Source organism: Rana temporaria, chromosome 10 (genome assembly GCF_905171775.1).
Source record: "Rana temporaria chromosome 10, aRanTem1.1, whole genome shotgun sequence".
Classification (NCBI taxonomy): domain Eukaryota; kingdom Metazoa; phylum Chordata; class Amphibia; order Anura; family Ranidae; genus Rana; species Rana temporaria.
In genome coordinates, this window is record NC_053498.1 from 34,344,943 (window position 1) to 34,368,959 (window position 24,017).

Below are 24,017 nucleotides of genomic sequence, written 5' to 3' on the forward strand. Positions count from 1 at the left end.
TCCATACTTAACATTGGTTGCTCCTCATATAGCAGGAGCAACGTTACGCCGGAAAAAGCCTTGCGCAAACGACGTAAAAAATTCCGCTGGGTGCATGCACGTTTCTGAATTGGCGTATCCAGCACATTTGCATATTCTACGCTGAAATCGACTGAAGCGCCACCTAGCGGCCAGCGTAAATATGCAACTAAGATACGACGGCGTAAGAGACTTATGCCAGTCGGATCTTAGCCTAATTCCGGCGTATCTTGCTTTCTGAATACAGAAAGAAGATACGCAGCTTTGAATTTACGCAGCGTATCAATAGATACGCCGGCGTAAATTCTTGCTGAATCTACCCCCAATATGTGCAACCCTGTCTGGCTTCTCTTTCAGCTTAAGGAGAAGGTCAGGGGGCAGGAAAACCAGAGCTCAAATGCCTATTTTTACCCCCGGCTGTGTTGTGTAAACTAGGCCAAACAGATTTGTTCAGTTGTTAACGCGGAACTAAACTCTCTCAATCAGCATTAACTATTTTTAATTCTTATGCGACTTAGTAAATAGATAGGAAGGAATATCATACTTATTTTAAATATTTATTTTATATTTTTCTGGTGCTTCCTGGTTTCTGGCCTAGGTCAAAATTATGCCAAACATCTAATGAATCTTGACGGCATTTTCTTCTTTCCTTTGGAGGAGGGTATGAAGGGCTTTTTCAGCTAAGCACACCCTCCTGTCGGTATGCCTGAGCTAAGGGTAGATGGATTCTAGAACGTCAATGCTTCATTTGCTTTTGAACCTGCAGTGTGTGCCTAAGTTGGAGACATTCAGGGCCGGATTAACAATGGGGCTGATGGAGCTGCAGCTCCAGGCCCCTTTCTCAAGATAGGCCCATTTGCCCAAAAAAAAAAAAAAATTATTATTATTTTTTTTTTTTTGAAGAATTTTTTTTTTTCTAAGATCGAATTTGGGGGGTTGTAGCTCGATGACCAGAGGTCACAGAAACCCCACATTTGGGGGTAGGCATGGGAAGAGCTACCCCACAACTGGTTAAAATATGGGACGGCTATCATTTATGGTTCCGGAGATACGGGCCTGCTTGCACAGCCTGTCAGAAGCTACATTCAGAGCGGCCAATATAAATACAAGCTGACACACTACAGCAGACTGATAGGATCACAGTGCTTATAATAATTATTTGTATATTACTCATGGTAATTAACCCCTTGCCACCCAGGCCAATTCTGACACTTCTCTACTACATGTGAAAATCATCATTTGTTTTTTGCTAGAAAATTACTCTATGGTGGTCTTTGCACTTTTTATGTTGCACGGTATAGAGCTGCACGATTCTGGCTAAAATGAGAATTGCTATTTTTTTGCTTAGAAGATAGATCACGATTCTCTCACGATTGTTGCGGCGTAACATCATCTTTCACATAAAAAAAAAAAAAAAATGGGCTAACTTCACTGTTTTGTTTTTATGGTTTTTATTATTCATTGAAGTGGGAAAATGCAGTGTGACATAACATATTGCAGCAATTTCCATTGTATTCCCTAGAGTCTCTGCTAAAATATATATAATGTTTGGCAGTTCCAAGTAATTTTCTAGCAAATAATATTGCTTTCTAACTTAAGAAACAAGTGTTGGACTTTAAGTGGTTAAATTTAGTTACAATGTTAGTTAGTTACAATGTTTCATTTTGTTTACAAACTTCGCAGACTGCCCAGATTTGTTCTTTACACACAGAAGTTTATCCCTTTGATCTAAGAAGGAAGCGTTAGTTACAATGTTTCCTGTTAAAAACTTGGCAGACTGCCCAGATATTTTCTTTTGACAGCTGAAAGTCTCTCCACTTGTTATATAAAAGAATTGGCAAACTCTGCATTGAAGATCGTCAGGGGGGTTGAATCGAGATCACGATTTTTTTAACGATTAATTGTGCAGCTCTAGCACGGTATTTGCGCAGCAATTTTTCAAACATGTTTTTTTGGAAAAAAAATGTTTCATTCATTAAAAAAACAGTTAGTTAAGTTAGCACAATTTTTTTTGGTATCCTAAGCGATGCTTTACATTTTTTTAGGTTACATGTTTAGAGTTACAGAGGAGGTCTAGTACTAGAATTATTGTTCTCGCTCTAACGATCGTGGCGTATGTAACCTGTGTGTATCTGGCTCTGATACTACCAGTGCCTACCCAGCCACTGACTAGTATCTCTCCCCAGCCTGTCCCCACACACCCTCTCACCTGCTGACCTGTGGATGGGGGAATCACTCCTGCAGTGTTATTGTGTTCTGCCAGTGCGTACAATGATCAGTGTTGCTAACTTTAGCTGGCAGCACTGATTGTTTTAAGAAAAAAAAAACAGGCTGGTTGTACTCAAGTTGATTAATAGATTGACTTGTGTAAAACCAGCTAGCCCATACATAGATCAACTATGGCTGGTCTCTGCATAATTGGCGTAATTTCAATCCATGTATGACCCGCTTAACCACTACTCAGTCCCTAAATATCCTTCCACTCCTGTACATAGTGCCCACTGTCATACCCTACACACTCCTCTCCTGTACATAGTGCCCACTGTCATACCCTCCACACTCCTCTCCTATACATAGCGCCCACTGTCATACCCTTCACACTCCTCTCCTGTACATAGTGCCTGCTGTCATACACTTCTCTCCTGTACTTAGTGCCCACTGTCGCACCCTCCACACTCCTCTCCTGTACATACTGCTCACTTTCATACCCTCCACACTCCTCTCCTATACATAGTGCCCACTGTCATACCCTCCACACTCCTCTCCTATACATAGTGTTCACTGTCATACCCTCCACACTCCTCTCCTATACATAGAGCCCACTATCATACCGTCTACATTCCTCTCCTGTACATACTGCCCACTGTCATACCCTCCACACTCCTCTCCTGTACATACTGCCCCATCATACCCTCCACACTTCTCTCTGGTACGTACTACCCTCTGTCATACCCCCTCACTCTTCCTGTACATACTGCCCATTGTCATACCCTTCACACTCCTCTCCTGTACATAGTGCTTTTTTCCGTACCCTTTGTACTCCTCTCCTGTACATAGTGCCCACTGTTAGACCCTCCACATTTCTCTCCCTAACCTGCACATACTTCCCACTTATATACCGTCCATACTCCTCCCCTATGTCGCTTACCCACAAAAACAGTTCTTTAAAATTATACTGAATATCCTCAATGTTACCAGCTCTAGAATGGACACACTTTTGTTAGTTCAACTAAAGGAAATATCAGTTCTCATATTTGTTCTGCCCCATTATTAGTACTCATTTAATTTTGTGATTACTACTATGATGTATAGAGGAACATCGGGGATCTCAGCTACTCTAAATATAGCACTTATATAAAAAAGTGGCCCTGAAAATATTTTTTAAATGTTGGCAACTGTGCACTTAGGCACTGCCCAAGGGCCACCGTCCACCGGGTCAGTAGGGGGCCCCATGAGAGGCTCCTGGGATCCTGTGATAATAAAGCGGTAGTAAACTTTCCTGACATTACTACTTTTTAGAGGCCCTGGGGTAGGTTATGCCACAACGTACAAGTATGCACAGTATATTAGCACATTAGTGTACACTTAAATATTCAGACTGAGCCCTCCAGTGCTGCGATGAATCAGGCGGGGCCCGGGCACTTACATCTTCACCCGGTCTTCCTTCTGGGTTCTGTGCTTTTGGTCACTTGCCTTGGCTGGGCTGCGTTCATGTCATTCCCACGCATTTATTTATTACTTATTACACCCCATTCACACCTCCGCGACAAAACGCCCGACGCTGGCCGCTCGTGCCGCTGGAGGGGAGAATTCCCATTGCTGTCTATGAGATGGTTCACATCTCATAGACGCCGTACACCTGCGGCATGAAAAAAAAGTCCCGGACCCTTTTTTTCAGGCGGCATTGGCGTTCGGCCATACAAAGCAATAGGAAGGATTTGTAACAAAAAAGTTACACTATTTGCGGCAAAATACGCCTCGTATGCGGCGTTACTTGTCGCGGAGGTGTGAATGCAGCCTAAAAGGCCCCACCAAAATCCTCAGCACCAGGCCCATGATGTTCTTAATCTGGCCCTGGAGACATTGATACAATTGTTCAGGAGATAATGAGAACTCTACGCATAATTGGCAATACGCCTTTAGAGTACTACCAGTGAATATTTGGGGAAAGAACCAAACTCTGTCTCCATGAGGAAAATCTCTGTAATTTGCATAATTCAGGATAGTTCAGGATAGTTCAGGATAATTCGGATTATACCATAAGGGAGTAAACTCCAGAGGGCTGGTAATAGATAGCGCCTCTTTAGATGCCTACCATACTGTCTTAAGGAGAACTACCATTGGGGAAGAGGGGTGAATACTTGGGAGATCATCTCTAGATGAGAGCTGGCTATCAAAGTAGAGTTAGACAGAGACACCAACACAAGGGCGAATCCAGAGTCTAGTCTCTAGGAGGGGCATTGCCAGAAAATAAGGTTTTTGGTGGGAAATTTGTCGGGGGCAATGGCTGGTGTTGGCGCTTCAATAATCACAGCACCATGGTTGATATGGTGTCAGGATGACTGAAGAGCATTATGTCTATTATTACATTGTTATATATAATTAATTAGTTCAATTCACCATAATGCAGAATCAGTGAGAGCCCTGCGTGTGTCACTTGCCACCGTCACCTGCCAACAGATGCAGATTGTCCCTTGCCACATTGCCTGCCACCAGGTATAGCTTGTTACTTGCCACGTCACCTGCCTTCAGATGCAGCTGGTCACTAGGCGCGTCACCTGCCACCAGATTTGGATTGTCACTTGCCACCAGATGCAGATTGTCACTTGCCACGTCACCTGCCACCAGATTTGGATTGTCACTTGCCACCAGATGCAGATTGTCACTTGCCACGTCACCTGCCACCAGATTTGGAATGTCACTTGTCACCATTGCCTGCCACCAGATACAGCTTGTCACTTGCCACGTTAATTGCCACCAGATGCAGAGCTTTTCACTTGTTACGTTACTTAGTTGCCACCAAATGCAGCTGGTCACTATCCTGCAACAACAGTGACAGCAGAGAAACAGGCTTCTCTCCTCTGCTTTTCAGCACATGTGAGGGCGGACAGTAAGGCCCCGTACACACGACCGAGTTTCTCGGCAGAATTCAGCCAGAAACTCGATCGGAGCTGGATTCTGCCGATAAACTCGGTCGTGTGTACACTTTTCACCGAGGAAGCCGACGTCGGGCCAAATAGAGTTGTTCAATGAGGAAAGTTGGCCCGCCGAGATCCTCGGCGGCTTCAACACAGAACTCGACGAGGAACTCGATGTGTTTGGCACGTCGAGTTCCTCGGACGTGTACGGGGCCTCAGAGATATAATCTCTCTGCTGCCCGCAGCTGCACATTGAGGGTGGAACTGCAGTGATGGGCATTGAGAGATGATGTCATCTCTCTACTCGCTTGCCCGCCCGCTCACTGCACTGCCTTCCTGCTCACCTTCTTGCACGCTTGCTGGCCTGCTCACCTGCTCCGCTCACTTGCCGGCCGCCTACAGACCTGACTGCTTGCCTGCTCACCCACCAGGCACCTGGCCTGCTCACTATTTTCTCGGGGAAAGCAATTGCCCAGTTGCCTTCCCTGAATCTGCCCCTGCACCAACTGAGCTATAGGGTCCATATTACCACCCTGCCCCCATCCACCAAATTGCTGCAATTGAGAGTCCATGCTACATTAATCATCTGCCCTTACTCAAGATGACTGCAGCTAGAAATGTTAGGGGGGTGTTTTTCAAAGTGATTTCTCAACCAAATAAAGCATGGAGACAAGAAAGGATGGGTGACTTTGCTTTGACCAACAAAGTACAATTAACACGTTCCCTACCGAGTCATTGTAAAATGACATCGGCGGGAACCCTTCCTCCTTCAGAGTGGATGTCATATGATGACCTTGCATTCCCGGACGGCTAGGGGGCGCGCGCGTGCCGTCGGCGGCGCGTGTGCGCGCCCCCACCGCATTGCTTGGGACCCATGTCCTGTCAGCGGTGAGGAGACAGATGTATGTTCCCAGTACAGAGGAACACACATCGGTCTCCTCCCCTTATGAGTCCCCCTCCCCCTACAGTTAGAACACACTTTAGGGAACATATTAACCCCTTTCTCGCCCCCTAGTGTTAATCCCTTCCCTGCCAGTCACATTTACACAGTAATCAGTGCAGTTTTATAGCACTAATCGCAGAGGTGAACAAATAACACCAAAAGAAAGCTCTATTTGTGGGAAAAAAAGGGCGTCAATTTTGTTTGGGAGTCAATGCCCTAAAAAAGTAAGTGGATCATGAAAGTAACATGTATCTGCTTACCTGTTCTAGAAAACTGGTGTCTCTATGGTCCTGAAAGCCTTTTTCATGATGAACATTACAAGACTGGTCATAGAAAGGTCTAGGCATGACTCATTGTTCCATAATGACTACTTTCCTTCCTAGACGTCACATAGCTGTTTTTTTTTTTTTTTTGTCTATTTTCTGGTAGCTCCAGGAGAATTTCTAGCAGAAATCTACTGCTTCCAACTTATTTCGTCTTTCGTAAACAAGTCACAAGCTGGGCTGTTTCTTCTGGCAAAAGAACATAGGAGCCTTAACAGTGAGTATCAACAGTTTACTTATAAGATGAAGGTACAGAGCGCTACTAATAGTGTGGGTCCTGTAGCTAGGAACATGACTCTTTTATAATAGGTTATATGAAAAGGGGGGGGGGGGACTTTGTGGGACTTTAACCACTTGCTTACTGGGCACATATACCCCCTTCCTGCCCAGGCAAAATTTCAGCTTTCGGCACTATCAATTTTTTAATGAAAATTGCGCGGTCGTGCGACGTGGCTCCCAAACAAAATTGACGTCCTTTTTTCCCCACAAATAGAGCTTTCTTTTGGTGGTATTTGATCACCTCTGCGGTTTTAAAAAAGAGCGACAATTTAAAAAAATAAATACATTTACTTTTTGCTATAATAAATAAATATCCCAATTATAAAAAAAATATATGTTTTCTCAGTTTAGGCCAATATGTATTCTTCTACATATTTTTGGGTGGAAAAAAATCGCAATAAGCGTATAGTGATTGGTTTGCGCAAAAGTTATAGCGGCTACAAAATAGGGGATAGAATTCTGATTTTTTTTTTATTATTTTTTTTTTTTACTAGTAATGGCGGCGATCTGCGATTTTTGTCAGGACTGCAAATTATGGCGGACACATCGGACACTTGACACATTTTTGGGACCATTCACATTTATACAGCGATCAGAGCTATAAATATTGCACGGATTACTGTATAAATGTGACTGGCAGGGAAGGGGTTAACACTAGGGGGCGAGGAAGGGATTAAATGTGTACCCTGGGAGTGATTCTTTCTGTGGGGGGAGGGGACTGACTGACTGGGGGAGGTGACCGATCTGTGTCCCTATGTACAAGGGACACACCATCAGTCTCCTCTCTCCCTGACAGGACGTGGAGCTCTGTGTTTACACACATCCCTGCTCTGTCACTGCCGATTGCGGGTACCTGGCCGCCAGGCACGCGCATCGGCATCTCGGTGACGCGCCAGGCGTGGGAACCCGAGGCTGTAAAAAGACTGCCTCCGGGCATTGTAGAGCCACCTTGTGGCCATCTTTTTACTATGGCTTGGGTCTGAAGAAGTTAAATGAAACGTATGTAAATACGTTTCTGTTTCTAAATCAGTCGAAAAAAAATATAGGTGGGATTTTAAACTCCTTAGCGGTATTCCCGAGTATGGCTCGGGGTGAATTTTCAGTACCAAAATTGGTAACCCCCGAGCCATACTCGGGATCGCATCGCAGGATCAATGTACAGCGTACTTACCTTGTCCCCAGGATCCTGCATAGTCCTCCCGCTGTGTGTGCGAGCCGTGTCCTCCGCTTGATTCACAGTGCCGAGCTCTGTTCCCTGCGAGCGGCGTGACGCACGGGGACGGAGCACGGCGCCACATTCAAAAAGTGAAAAACACACAATACATACAGTACACTGTAATCTTACAGATTACATTACTGTAACAAATAGTTTCACATCCCTTTTGGCCCCAGTGGTCTGTCCAGTGCCCTGCATGCATGCACTTTTATATTATAAATACTGTTCTTTCTGCCTATAAACTGAAGATTGTCCATAGCAACCAAAAACTGTCCCTTTACGTCAAAAGTGCTTTTAGATCAGCTAGAAAACAGCGATAATAAATTAGAATTTGTAAAAAAGCAGTGCAGCGCTACTAACAAAATGATGAAAGTCCAAAAAACAAATAATTAATCAAAATGAAGAGAGGATAAGGGTGACTTCTGGAACCTCAATAAGGTGATCGGATGAAGACTCCTTATAAAACAGTCAAGTATCCTTAGATAAAAGTACAAGCCGCTCACCTTAGCAGATGGACCTGTGGGTGAGCAGCAGGTCAAATGCCCTGTCCCTCTAATAAGGGGGTATTATAAGATGATAACGGTGCCTCCTCGGTCGATCCTTTTCTCCAAACCGACTTTCAGTGGCGGATGGTCATCTGGTATACTCTCATGTAGTTGAATGGCATGAAAAAGTATAAAGTAGACACATAGTGCTCTCCGTATAGTAACCAAAATGCAATAAATTTATTTAAAATAAAAGTACTCACAAAAGAGGCACTATATCCTAGTGCATAGAATATGAGCATATATCGATAAAATACCAAGCCCTTATTAGAGGGACAGCGCATTTGACCTGCTGCTCACCCACAGGTCCATCTGCTAAGGTGAGCGGCTTGTATTTCTATCTAAGGATACTTGACTGTTTTATAAGGAGTCTTCATCCGATCACCTTATTGAGGTTCCAGAAGTCACCCTTATCCTCTCTTCATTTTGATTAATTATTTGTTTTTTGGACTTTCATCATTTTGTTAGTAGCGCTGCACTGCTTTTTTTACATACTCTGACCAAGGACTTATTGACCCTCAGTGTTCAGCAGCTTTGTTATTGTTTTGTCCTTTGCGCAGTCTGCTCTCTCTATTCAATAAATTAGAATTACTATCGAAAATTCTGCAACTGAACAAATTTCAGTGTTTTTTTGATTTGATTCGATTATTGAATCATTTTTATTATTATATTATTATTTGTTAAAATTATTTATAGTTATTTATTATATTATAATATATGATTTCGTGTTTCAAACTTTATCATACCTGGGATGTTTACTAGACTCTGGTTTGAACAGATTTGAGTGAGTTATTTCTAATGCCAGTTACACACGGTCGTTTTTCGGCATGAAAAAAAACGTTGTTTTTAAAAACGTCATTTAAAATGATCGTGTGTGGGCTTCACATCGTTTTTCGGCTTCTGAAAAACGACCAAAAAAAAATTCGAACATGCTGCATTTTTTCACGTTGTTTTGTCGTTTTTCATGTTGTTAAAAATGATCGTGTGTGGGCAAAAACAACAATTTAAACCCGCGCATGCCCAGAAGCAAGTTATGAGATGGGAGCGCTCGTTCTGGTAAAACTACTGTTCATAACGGAGTAAGCACATTCATCACGCTGTAACAGACAAAAAAGCGCGAATCGTCTTTTACTAACAAGGAATCAGCTAAAAGCAGCCCAAAGGCGAATAGAACTTTCCCTTTAGAGTGCCGTCGTACGTGTTGTACGTCACCGCGCTTTGTTCATCATTTTTCAAAAACGATGGTGTGTGGGCAACATCGTTTTTAATGATGAAGTTGGAAAAACGTTGTTTTTTGGACATGCTGAAAAACTTCATTTTTTTTTCATGCCGAAAAACGACCGTGTGTACGCGGCATCAGAATTACAGGCCTACAATATAAAACGCCAAATTTCAATGCAAAACAATTGTACTGCTTTCAGCATCAAAAGTCTGACATAATCATACCGCCAGGGAGGTTAAATGAGGAATGTGGGGCAGCAGAAACACAATTTTTATTTATTGGTAGTAATAACATGACGTGTTACAAAAATCCATTAACAAAACATTGTAAACAAAACTGGCATCAACAGCAAATTGATACATTGTATAATAGATATATAAGAACTGGCATCAAAATAATGCATTGTAGGATAAATATGTAGCAGCCCATCCTAGATGACATGGACCACCTCGGAGACAGAATATGAACATGAAATCTGTATGTATAATATTAATTGAACCATGTAATGAAAATGCGATTTATTCCTCTATTCTGGGGCAAATGCATCAAGTATCTGTTAAAAAAACACAAATAGAAAAAAATAATAAAAAATATTATTATGTAAAATAGCAAGTGTGCCTGACAAAAAGAGGAAAAATAGTAACCAAAAGTTAAAGGGGTTGTAAAGGTTCGTCTTTTATTTTCTAAATAGGTTACTTTAAGCTTGTGCATTGTTGGTTCACTTACCTTTTCCTTCCATTTCCCTTCTAAATGTTTTTTTTTCTTTGTTTTCTTTGTCTGGATTTCTCACTTCCTGTTCCTCCTCAGTAAGGTGTTCAGTAAGCTGTTCTAAATGACTTTCCACCACTCGGATGATGGTGGAAAGCTTACTGAGGAGAAACAAGAAGTGAGAAATTCAAACAAAGAAAAAAAAACATTTAGGCCTGGATTCACGTAGCACTTACGCCGATGTATCAACTGATGCGCCGCGTAAGTGCACGAATGTGCCGTCGTATCTATGCGCCTGATTCTTATTACAAGATACGCCTGAAATTTGGCTTCATAAGACAGACGTAAGTTTCCTACGCCGTCGGAGCCTGGGCGCATATTTACGCTGGCCGCAAGGGGCGCTGCCATTGGTTTACCCGTCGAATATGCAAATGACCGAGATACGCCGATTTACGAACGTACTTGCGCCCGTCGCTGTAATCGACGCCGTTTACGTAAGGCGTACGTCCGGTGTAAAGTTTTTCCACCTATAGGAGGCGCATCCCATGCAAAGGTATGGACGACGGAACAGCCGTCGTATTTTACGTTGTTTACGTAAGTCGTACGTGAATGGGGCTGGGCGTAGGTTACGTTCACGTCGTAGGCATTGAGCCGTCGTATCTTAGAGAGTATGTTCGACGTGATTCTGAGCACGCATGCGCCGTTCGTTCGGACCATCATTTGCATGGGGTCACGGTTCATTTAAATGAATCACGCCCACCGTCCACCTACTTTGAATTACGCGGGCTTACGCCGAAAGATTTACGTTACGCTGGCGCAACGTAGGGAACGAGTGCTTTGTGAATACTCAGCTTGCCTCTCTGGGATACGTCGGCGTAACGCATATGAGATGCGCTACGCCGGAACAAAGATGTGCCGATCTACCTGAATCCAGGCCTTAGAAGGGAAATGGAAGGAAAAGGTAAGTGAACCAACAATGCACTAGCTTAAAGGAACCAATTTAGAAAATCAAAGACGAACCTTTACAACCCCTTTAAGTCAATAAAGCACACAATCAATTGGATGAAGTCATTGTATTTTTTAGAGATTAATTGCATTTAAATGGACATTAAAAATAATATATGAATAATATAAGCGCCTTAGGGTTCATTCACACTAGATGCGTTGGCTAAATTTTTCAACGCAAGGACCTGTAGAATATAAGGTATGTAATTGCGATCAGTTCACAGTGGTGTGTTGTGCTAATGTGCGTTGTTTTATGTAGGAAAAAAAGTAGAGCAATGTCCATTTTATTTTTCAGCATACTGCATGGTAATGTATCAACAATAAAGCATTAAAATGGTTGTAAACCCTTAAAGACCACTTTTACCTACAGGTAAGCCTAGATTAAGGCTTACCTGTAGGTGCAAGAAAGATCTCCTAAACCTACACGGTCTAGGAGATATTTACAGAAATGACAGGCACCAATGTCTGCGATGCATGCGCTGTAGACAACGGCGCAGGCACACTGAGCCTTTTCTAATGGCGATCATGCCATGACTGGCGGCTTCCGCGTGAATGCGTGGGAGTGACGTCATCGCGGCTCCGGTCAGTCACAGCCAGGGCTGGACTGGGACAGAAATTTGGCCCTGCACTTCATCCAGACTGGCCCACTTTGACTCTCCCATGGCGGCCGAACAACTCCCGCACCCCCCCCCCGGCCACCCAAGCCCCCTCCCCCTTCACTAGCCACTAGCCGTTCTACTTTATTAGAGTAGAACGGCTGGTACTGGTACTCTTATAGGCAGTACCAGTGGGGAAGCTAGACATTATTTCACCCGGGGCAAAGAATCAGTTTGTTGCCCCCCCTTATGGGACAAGATTAGGCAGAAGGGAGAAACTCCCAGGCCATAGCTGTTGAGTCAGCTGTCTGTCCCCTCCCCCATGCTCCTCTGTCGTCCCCCCTGCTTCTTTGCCCCCCCCCCCCGGGTGAGCGCTGCGGGAAGGGAGAGACAGAGGAGCAGAGGGGGCGCGGTGGTCCACTGTCACTGAAGCCGGCCCACTGAGCCATTGGCCCACCGGGAAACTCCCTGTAGTCCCAATGGCCAGTCCATCCCTGGTCACAGCGCCGGAGCCGCAATACCCGAAAGTCACTCCTGGAGAGATGGCGGCGATGGAGGATGGGAATGAGGACCGCTCCGGGGGGGGCTCCTATCTCAGGCAAGTAATTCATAATGAGCTAGTATGCTATGCATACTAGCTCATTAAGCCTTTGTCTTGCAGGGTGTAATGAGCTAGTATGAGCTAGTATGCTATGCATACTAGCTTATTAAGCCTTTGTCTTGCAGGGTGTATTTATTTTGTTTTTCAGAGGGGTTACTTCCTCTTTAAAGCATAGGAAAAAGCAGCAGGCCAGCACAAGTTTGGCTCCTCTGCCATGCCGTAGACCCTTTCTGTGTTCTAGGAAAGTGCAGGCTCAAACTCGATGCGGCATGCCAATGCTTGTGCGTTTTTCTATGCTCACACACGTCGCAGTGTGCACAGACCCTTATTCTGGACAGCCCAGACTATTGGGTGAAACATTTGCGTTCCCCAGTGTGTCATTGCTGAGGAACTGAGTGCTCAGTATCTGCAAGAAATTGACTTTTCCACCCAGGGACGGTCATCCTCAGCACCACAAGGGAGCAATTTAATATCAAACCATGAGCGATTTCCTTGGTTGGTGAACATTGGCATGGGCAGACAGATCTGGGCAGACTTGAGCACTGCTCCGCTTGTTCAAGAGGCTGCATTTCATCCGTTGTGTCCTAATACATTTTAATAACATTTCTGAGATGTTGAAACTTTCCCAGCGTTTTGTAAGAGTTTCTTGACATGGAAAACATTCCTTTATCTCTGGTTTCATTGTAACATGTGCTTCCTCTTTATAACGATATGTAAATGTTGAGCATTGCATGCTTTCCTTACAACGGCATGCTAACAGCTTTCATTTTTTATGAGAGAGAGCATGAATAATATTTTAGATTATTTATGGAATTCAATAACTTTTCACAAGCTTTGGTCACAATCAGTGGCGGCTGGTGCTCAAAATTTTTGGGGGGCGCAAACGGGAAAAAAAAAATGCAGCCTCACTGTGCCCATTAAATGCAGCCACTGTGCCATCAATTGTCACCACTGTGCCATGCCATTAAATGCAGCCACTGTGCCATGCCATCAAACGCAGCCACTGTGCCATCAATTGTCACCACTGTGCAATGCCATCAAACGCAGCCACTGTGCCATGCCATCAAACACAGCCACTGTGCCCTTTAATTGTCACCACTGTGCCCTTTAATTGTCACCACTGTGCCCTTTAATTGTCACCGCTGTGCCCTTTAATTGTCCCCGCTGTGCCCTTTAATTGTCCCCGCTGTGCCCTTTAATTGTCCCCGCTGTGCCCTTTAATTGTCCCCACTATGCCCTTTAATTGTCCCCACTGTGCCCATTGTCCCCACTGTGCCTATTGTCGCCACTGTGCCCAATGATGTCGCCGCTGTGCCCTGAAAAAGTTCCTTGTATAAGCTTCCGGGACCCGAAGGGCTGTACTCTGAAAAGCCTATCAGAGCCATTGGCTCTGATAGGCTCTTCCGTACAGCCAACCAGCTGCCGTTATTCAGACTGCCAGACATGAGCACCGACCATCTGAATAGAACAGCGGCAGCGGCGATAATAACATAGATTCGTGCAATGCATGAATCTATGTTATTAGACTCAGTGGCGGTGAGAGCCAGAGGGGGCGGCGCTCCAGCGCCCTCTATGGATGAACCGCCACTGGTCACAATTTCCTGACTTACTAATGCTTTGCTACCTATAGAAATTTTATTGAAGAAAAGTACATGTAATACCTAAGCATTAAAATCTTCGCTTTAAGATGTTAATATCATTTAAAAGTTCAGCCACGGCTTTATTGAAAATACGTTTGATCCTCCCATGGAGGTTCTTGGTCAGGCACTTCCTGTTATAGAGTGACAACACACTTGGCTGTGTCCCAATTGTACTCATGTGTTGTCACCCTTTTATAGGGACCCCTTTTGAAGACTACAACACACATTATGCATGCAACGGTCCACTATTTTCACTATCAGGAAACCATGATAGTGAGAAATACCATGCAGCCATTGCTGGAGTGTTCAGTGCCTTGAAAAAGTATTCATAACCCCTTAAATTTTCCACATTTTGTGGAAATCTGACTTCTTATGGCTTTCTTTCAACAATGGCGGAGCGCGCTGACAGTTCTCTTACACCATCAGACTAAAAATGTTGTTGTTGTCTGCTATGCCCCCTGTTCTCCTTCATCCAGAGTAGGGGCACTCTAATGCAGGAGGTGTGTTAGTGGCCAGATCACCAGGTGAAAACAGAAAGGGAAAAGGTCTAAAAAAAGCAAACTCTTGCAGCCACCACATCTAATGATCGGTAAACTGCAATCTATTGCACTTTTGGTTTTAGGTTTAAGTAAATGCATCAACTAAAACACTATGGAGGGTACTGCTATATTCTACTGGTATTCACCGGTACAGGACAGTTTCAAGGCATTATAACCAGCACAGGATACGTACAATAAAAAGCCTTTAGCCAATGGCCCCTGTGATGTAAATGCAAATAACCCTCTATAAGCAGTTTTGGGTAATGCTATTTTTGCAGGGCGGTGCGGTGCAGTGACCCCCCCCCCCCCCCCCCCCCCCATTAACTGACTGCAGTCATTTGGCACAGTAGGCTGTGAGAAGCCCAGAGCTAATTAACTGCTGCGGCTGAGCTGACAATCAGAGCATATAACCTGAGATTATGTACATTTATTAGTAAGTGGATGCAGCATGTAGTGCTAGTAATGATACAATTTCCTTGCTTGATGCATCCCTACAGTTTTCAATTAAACTATCTGCGGTGTCCATAGGCTGAGACATTGGCAGGCACATCCACTGAGCTCTACTGATATACAGGAGCCGTATTGTACATATGTAGTCATAGCGAGGATGAGCACCTATTTATATTGCTACAGCATGGTTTATCTTAACCTCTTGACGACCGAGGACGTCCCTGGGACATCCTCGGCTTTGTGCGGTGATATCTGAATGATGTCTGCAGCTACAGGCATCATTCAGATATCGCCATCTTCAGCCACCGATTCTGTGCACGATAAGAACGTTCAAAGCGGCGATCCCGCCACTTGATCGTTCTTATAGGCAGCGGGAGGGGACGTCCCCCCCCCCTCCCGCCGCCATCCGGTGCTTCTCCGGGCTCTCCCGTGCCATCAGGGGCCCGGAGAGCGAATCGGTCAGCGCTGCTGGAAAGCATAGAGATGACTGGTGACCATATGGTCACCAGTCATCTCTATGACTGTCGGAGGCCCGGGCGCGACGTTATGACGTCACGCCCGGTACCCGGAAGTAAACAAAGCCGCAATCGCGGCTGTCGGCATGTGATCAGTGTGTTTTTTTTTCCCACCGATCTCATGCTTGTAAGCCTGTAGGAGAGATGTGGGGTCTTATTGACCCCACATCTCTCCATAAAGAGTACCTGTCACACTGATTCCTATTACAAGGGATGTTTACATTCCTTTTAATAGGAATAAAAGTGATAAAAAAAAATGTAAAATAAAAAGAATTAAGTAAAATAAAAATAAAATAATTTTTTTTTTTTCAAAACGCCCCTGTCCCCGTTATCTTGCACGCAGAAGCGAACACGCATGCAGGTCCCGCCCACATATGTAAACGCCGTTCAAACCCCACATATGAGGTATCGTTGCGTGCGTTAGAGCATGTGCAACAATTCTAGCACTATACCTCCTCCAAAGTTTGGCGCCATTCCATGAGTGTGCACAATTTTAAAGCGTGACATGTTAGGTATCTATTTACTCGGCGTAACATCATCTTACACATTATACAAAAAAATTGGGCTAACTTTACTGTTTTGTTATTTTTTAATTCATGAAACCGTTTTTTTTTTCAAAAAAAGGCATTTGAAAAATTATTGCGCAAATACCGTGCGAGAAAAAAATGTTGCAATGACCGCCATTTTATTCCCTAGGGTGTCTACTAAATATATAAAGTGCCAAAATTAGCCCGGTGGTAAAGTGGTTAAAGTGATTGTAAAGGTTCGTTTTTTTTTTTTCTTTAAGGGCTAGTTTACAGTTGCTTCAAAACATGGCTTCGGACACACTAAGTTTAAAATCTCTATGAATGCAAGTCAAAGTCTCTGTTACCATGACTAAATAAAATGGTTAGCTTACAGTCCTATTTACACCTTGCTTTTGCTTGGTGCTTCAATGAGGCTTTGGTGGGGCTTTGGTGAGACTTTGTGGGGGTTTCGATGAGCCTTTGGTGGGATTTCGGTGAGGCTTCGTGTGGCTTCAAGCAAGCTTTGCCATAGACTTCTATGGAGGCTTTGAGGACACTTTGAAGCACCACTAAATCTACATGGGGTATAATTTTTGAAGCAAAACAAAAGCAAGGTGTATACAGGACTGTAAGCTAACCATTTTATGACAGCTGTCGTATCTCTATCTGAATCTGGCCCCTTGAGTGTTAGGTCCCACAGGGAGACTTCTTCAATCGGAAAGAATGGTTCATGGGATATGAACTCTAGTACTACCGAAAGGTCCCAAGTCAGGAAGGAAGTTTTTCTGGGGGGCCTTAACTTTAGGCAGGTCCTCTGGAACTGAATGACGAGGGGCTCTTGCGCCCACTTAACTCCTGTCATGGCAGATAAGGCTGACACGTGAACTTTTAGAGTACTTGACCCAAGGCCTTTTTCTAAGCCTGATGCCGCGTACACACGATCATTTTTCGGGTTGTAAAAAACAAAGTTTTTCAGGCTCTAGAAAAAACTAAGGGCCAGATCCACAGCCAGCCGCCGTAACTTAAATATTCCCATTTAAGTTACACTGCCGCAAAATTTCTACCTAAGTGCCCGATCCACAAAGCACTTGCCTAGAAATTTTCGGCTGTGTAACTTAAATCCGGCCGGCGCAAGGCGTTCCTATTCAAATGGGGCGAGTCCCATTTAAATTAGGCGCGCTCCCGCGCCAGACGTACTGCGCATGCTCACGACGTCATTTTCCCGATGTGCTTTGCGCGGTTTTACGTTGCGCCGGGTTTTGATAATCGCGACGGGCGTAAAAAAAAAAACGAGTTGCGGCGGGAAAAAAAAAATTTGAAAAAAAAAGACGGCGACGCGAGATAGAAGGGTCTACTTTTACAAGGCCTAAACAGTTTAGGCCTTTGAAAACGCAATATTAGGGCTGCTTTTACAACTAATACTTACGGAGAAAAAACGAAGCGTAAAAGCTTTGTGGATCTCCGTAAGTGCTAATTTGCATACCCGAAGCGGCATTTCGACGAGAAATGCCCCCAGGGGCGGCCGAGGTACTGCATCCTACGATCCGACAGTGTAAGTCCCTTACACATGTCGGATCTTCTCCCTATCTATTGGAAACTGATTCTGTGGATCAGTTCCAAAGATAGAAACAGGGATACCACGGCGTATCAGTAGATACGCCGTCGTATCCCTTTTGTGGATCTGGCCCTAAGTTTTTTTCAACTTCATCATTAACCCCCCTGGCGGTATTCCCGAGTCTGACTCGGGGTTACATTTTTGTGCTGCTATCGGTAACCCCCAAGTCAGACTCGGGCTCGCCTCGCAGAATCCACAGGCTTGGTTTACTTACCTTGTCCCTGGAACCAGCGATGCCACCGCGCTGTATGAGCGAGCGGGACCTCGCTCGATTCACACAGTGCCTCTGTGTGCCGCCGATCTCCGTTCCCTGTGACGTTACGACGCACGGGGGCGGAAAACGGCACCAAATTCAAAAAGGTAAACAAACACCTTACATACAGTATACTGTAATCTTATAGATTACAGTACTGTATGTAAAAAAATACACACCCCCTTGTCCCTAGTGGTCTGCCCAGTACCCTACATGTACTTTTATATAATAAAAACTGTTCTTTCTGCCTGCAAACTGTAGATTGTCCATAGCAACCAAAAGTGTCCCTTTAAGTCAAAAATGGTTTTAGATCAGCTAGAAAACAGCGATAATAAATTATAATCACTTGCAGAATTGTGCGATAGCGATTTGTGGGGAAATTCGTCATAAAAAAATTTAAGTAATGACAGTGACAATTCTGCAACTGAGGAAATTTCAGTGATTTTGCGTTGATTACATTATTGAATAATTTTTATTATAATTATATTATTATTTGTTATAATTATTTATAATTATTTATTATATTATAATTTATAATTTTGTTTTTAAAAAAATTTCATACCCGGAATGCCTACTAGACTCTTGTTTGGACAGATTTTAGTGAGTTATTCCTAAGAATTACAGGCCTACAGTATAAAACGCCAAATTTCCTTGCAAATAATGGTACCGCTTTCAGCACCTTTTTCCTGAAATAATCATACCGCCAGGGAGGTTAAAACAGCCTTGCCTACACACAATCGTGAAAAAAAAAATGCTCTAGCAAAGCGCGGTGACGCACAACACGTACGACGGCACTATAAAGGGGAAGTTCCATTCGGATGACGCCACCCTTTGGGCTGCTTTAGCTGACTTTGTGTTAGTAAAAGACGATTTTTACAACCCGAAAAATGATCGTGTGTACGCGGCATAACTGTAGAAACTCTAGGATTTGAGCAACTGTTGTAGATGAGTTCCAAGCTTGCTGCGGTGCTACTGAAAGAAACTTTTCCCAAATCCTTCTGTATGTACTGTTGGTGGTGCACCTTTTGGCTTGGAGAAGAGCCTCTACCACCTTCTGAGAGCAGCCCTGGTCTAAGAACCTAGCCCTTTGAATCTCCAGGCTGTTCCTGATCAAAAAGGAGAATACTGGGGCCCTCTTTGGGTTTAATAGCTACGCGGTCCTATCAGGTTGTGGGGGCGGAGCCACAATCCAAAGATGTATGCTGCCATGATGCGACAGGAAAAGTGGTTATCAATGTTCTACTTTTAGCAAGGTCACTTTAATATGAAGTGAATGTTAAAAAAATGTATTAAATCCCTCTGTGTATGTTTATGAATGGTTATTTATCTGACAACACCAAAAAGATATTTGATTTTTTTTTTCCCTTCAAGTGGCTTCATTTTGTTTGTGTGACGGGACGGAAAGGGAGCGCCGTAGATGCAGTATTTATAGATTGGGCTGAGACAGGATGCTGGGGGACCTGAGGCAGCACCAGCTGTATGTCTCTGTGTTTTATATAGAACGCAAGGCCTGACCTCACTGAAATCTCAATGCTTTCATCCTACCAGCCTCCCCAATATAGATGCCACAGAGGCATTGAGTTATGACTGAAGACTCTTCAGTGAGAGCACCAAACTGGACTTTAAAAGGCCAAACCAAAAATGGCAGCTGTTCAAATCAATTTAGAACCAACACAGAAAAGGTACATGCTGGTGGGCTAGTTTGCAGCAAATACAGAATACTTTATTAATCCCAAAGGGAAATTGGGAAATTGTTATGAAACAGATACACTTAACAAGACAACACAAAATCACAACAATAGACTGAACAAGATGCAAAAACGCAACAAAATCACCAATAACTGCCATTACCACCAAATAATAAAATAAAATAAAAACTACATATAAAACATCCATACAATTAAAATACAACATAGAGTAAATAAAACAGATTAAAATAACAGACAAACTGCCAAATACAAATAATACACCACTTTCTATAACACCAGCCCAGATAATAACCAACACAATACCAACATACTAAAAAAAACAACACACAATCCTGATCATAAACAACCAGAATTAAATTAAATTAACCCCTTCCTGACCAGACGCCGCAGTTTTACTGCAGCAGGTTGGCTCCCCCGTCACTTTGCCTTTTGACCACTAGGGGGCACGCGCACCAGAGCCGAGTGAGTAACTGGCGGGCGCGATGACCGCCGTACAGTACAAGAACCGGGATCATGGTTCTCTCAGGGGAGAGGAGACTGATCGTGTGTTCATAATGAGTATGAACACTGATCTCTTTGTTCTCCTAGTCAGTCCCACCCCCCCCCCACAGTTAGAACACAGTAAGGGAACACAGTTAATCCCTTGATCGCCCCCTAATGTTAACCCATTTCCTGCCAGTGACATTTATACAGCAATCAGTGCATTTTTACAGGACTGATCGCTGTATAATTGTCACTGGTCCCAAAAATGTGTCAAAAGTGTCCGATCTGTCTGCCGCAAAATTGCAGTCCCAATAAAAATCGCAGATCGCCACCATTACTAGTAAAATGCCATAAATCTATCCCCTATTTTGTAGACTTTTGCGCAAACCAGTCAATATACGCTTATACCAAAAATATGTAGAAGAATACATATCAGCCTAAATTGAGGAAAATGTTTTTTTTTATATTTTTTTTTTTGGGATATTTTTTATAGCAAAAAGTAAGATATTGGGGGTTATTTACTAAAGGCAAAATCCACTTTGCACTACAAGTGCAAACTACAAGTGTAAAGTGCACTTGAAATTGCACTTAGATAGGGTGTTCACATAAGATAGACCAGAACCACACCTTATAATGTGCTCTGAATAGGACTGTGGCTTCATATACTCACTGTATATGTGAAAATGTATGCAATGAAGACCTCTATTTTTAATTGCCATGTATAGCTAAATTCACAATGCTGTTTAAAAGGGCAGATTGCTGGGTAATATTTAGTTTCATCATCACCTTCAACATGAAGATTCTTTTTTTTTTTTTTTATCCATAAAGATTTTATTGAAAGGAAGACAGGTAAATACATCGGTACAAACATATCCTAAAAGGTAACACAATGAAAAGCCAAGTCTTCACAAGAGGAAATATAACAAGATGTTTACAGGAGGGATAAAGGTACACTTTAGGTATGCAATGCATGAATCAGAGAACAGTCAGGGAAGCCTTAGAAAACATCTCAACCCTATTTCGCACCTGAAGAAGATGGGCAGTAAAGTAGTAGTTCTGGGGTAAGAGTTCCAACTGTTCCTAATACAAAGGGCTTCGGTGATCACCGAAAGACCATACCCAATCTGTAATCCCTGTCTATTGGATTATGTCCCATATTTGCCGTTCGGGTCCTCTTGATTCAAGTGGGGTGGGGGAGGTGGCCGACTAGCGGGGATCCCATCTACCACCCACGCCCGGCTTCAAAAGATGAGAAAGAGAGAATGAAAAGAGAAAGAAAGAAAAAGGAAACATAAAGAGGGAAAGATAAGAGAAGAGAGATAGAAAAAAGGAAAAAAAAAGGGGGGGGAGGGGGGGGGGGAGTGGGGGAAGCCTTTTTCTTGGAAGAGATATTTTTAAAAAAGGAGGTAGGTGGGGGAGTCCACTACCCTCACCGTTTACAGCGCAGCACTCGCGCCACAGAGTGGCAGTGTCAAGAGCCAGAGATCCGTCGGATATCTCCATCGGGTTCTCAATTAGCCCGTGTTCCGTATGAGGATCTGGTACTCCGTGGTGATCCGGAATTCAAACCACGTATTCCAGATAGAAGTATATTTGGAGATCTTGTCATGTGCAGTGCTTATCAGTTCCTCTATCGCCGCAGTATGGTCAATGCGTGCCATCCATTCTTTAATAGTGGGTGGCATTGTGGCTCTCCAATGTACAGGAACACACAGCCTAGCGGCATTGATCATATGTATCGCTATCGAGTCGCGATACCGCTTCTTGTTAATTTTTGAAAGATGAAGGAGGTATTGTGCTGGTGAAAACTCCAGGGGGAGCGAAGAAACTGCTGTCGTCACGTCATGAACTTTTTGCCAAAATGGTTGAATCAGGGAGCATTCCCACCAAATATGGAGGAAAGTGCCTAAGGCCCGTCCACATCTCCAGCATTTATCCGTTATTGAGGGAGAAAATTTATGTACGATGTCAGGCGTCCTATACCATCGCGTCCTAAGCTTGTATCCATTTTCCTGAATGCTCACATTTAGTGAGCCTTTGAAGATAAACCAATTGATCTTTTCCCATTCTGTCCTCACAACTGGTCTGCCCAGCCGGGCTTCCCACGAGGCCTGTTCTGCCTGAATACATGCAAAGGGTTCCCTAAACATGGATGCATAGAGCATCGAGATCACATGCCTCTGAGGTGACTTACTAGAGCACAGCGACTCCAGAACTGTGGGCGGTTTCGTAAGACCACCCCTGAACTTTGGAGTATCTAGATAGTGTCTCAGTTGGAGATATGCATATAAGGGAAACTTCTTTGTGAGAGACCTCTTCTCAAGATCTTTCAAGGATAAAAACCTATCTCCTGAGAAAAAATGCTTGGCCAGCATATCCGCGTGTGGCCACTCAGCTTTCAAGAAGCTATCCTCTCGTCCCGGGATAAATTTCGGATTGCCCCTAATAGGGGTTAGTCTACATTCTGTCTGCGAGACCTCAAATTTATTACACGCCCTCGTATGTGCCAATAAGGTTGCCCCTATGATCGGATGGGACATGACATCAGGCATCCAATGTCTCTTGGATATCCAAGGCATGTTTCCGAGTTGCGTTCCTGTTATCTGATTTTCCAATCGTACCCAGTCCTTACAACGCGTGTGAATCCGCCAATCTACCACACGGGTCAGGTGTGTGGCCCAGTAATATCTCTGCAAATCCGGAAGACCGATACCTCCTTCTACTTTGGGTAATACAAGTTTTGCCCAGCTAATCCTGGGCGCTTTGGATCCCCAGAGGAACTTCCCACATAGTCTTTTGTATGTGGTAAAGAAAAAGGGCGGGAGCGTGATCGGAATTGTCTGGAGTTTATACAACATACGGGGGAGAACCGTCATTTTCAGAATGGCGGCTCGTCCGAACCAGGAGACTACGGGAGAGTCCCATTGCACCAGATCTTGTTGTATAGACTTTAGTTCGGTCGCAAAATTCTTCTCGTAAAGTTCTGAAAGTTTACACGGGAGCCGAATACCTAAGTATTTGATGTCATCAGATTTCCAGCGGAAAGGGAAATTTTCCTGACAGCGGAGAGCTAGCGATGGGGAAAGAGATACGTTTAGAGCAAACGACTTGGAATAGTTAATTTTCAAGTGTGATATGAAACGAAACTGTTCAAAGACTTGTAGTAAATTAGGTAAGGATATCAGAGGGGAGGAAAGGAAAAGCAATATGTCATCGGCAAAGGCCGCTAGCTTATACTCTTTTTGGGGTAGTTTAACCCCTGTTATGTCAGGATGTGCCCGAATGCAGCGAAGTAAGGGTTCCAGCGTGAGGATGTATAGTATAGGAGAGAGGGGGCATCCTTGTCTGGTGCCGTTGTGGATGGAGAAGGCCTCTGACAGGTGACCATTGACCCGGACCCTAGCTCGTGGGTTTGCGTAAAGAGCTCCAACAAAGGCCCTCAATCTGGTCCCAAGACCCAGAGCTTCGAGAACCGAGTGCATGTAATCCCAGGCCACCCGGTCAAAGGCCTTCTCCGCATCCAATGATAAAAAGAATCCCTCACTGCCTGTGGAGGTAAGCCAATGATGCAAATTAATGGCCTTTATGGTGTTGTCCCTGGCTTCCCTGCCAGGGACAAAGCCCACCTGGTCCAGACCTACCCACGCCGGAACGTAAAAGGCCAATCGAGTCGCCAAGATTTTCGAGAAGATTTTCACGTCGACGTTTAGGAG

The 24,017-nt window shown here is 44.0% G+C and overlaps 1 protein-coding gene across 2 annotated transcripts in view; it reads left to right on the top strand.

The window, feature by feature from the left end:
• Positions 1 to 24,017, top strand: part of LOC120916511 (tetraspanin-4-like) — a 174,488-nt gene that overhangs the window by 58,822 nt on the left and 91,649 nt on the right. The window contains exon 2 of one of the 2 annotated variants that reach the window (XM_040327524.1): positions 6,529 to 6,639. The exons of the other annotated variant lie outside the window; for it this stretch is intronic. The gene's annotated coding sequence lies outside the window, so the exon portion shown is untranslated. The remainder of the gene's footprint in view (positions 1 to 6,528; positions 6,640 to 24,017) is intronic. 2 annotated transcript variants of the gene reach the window in all.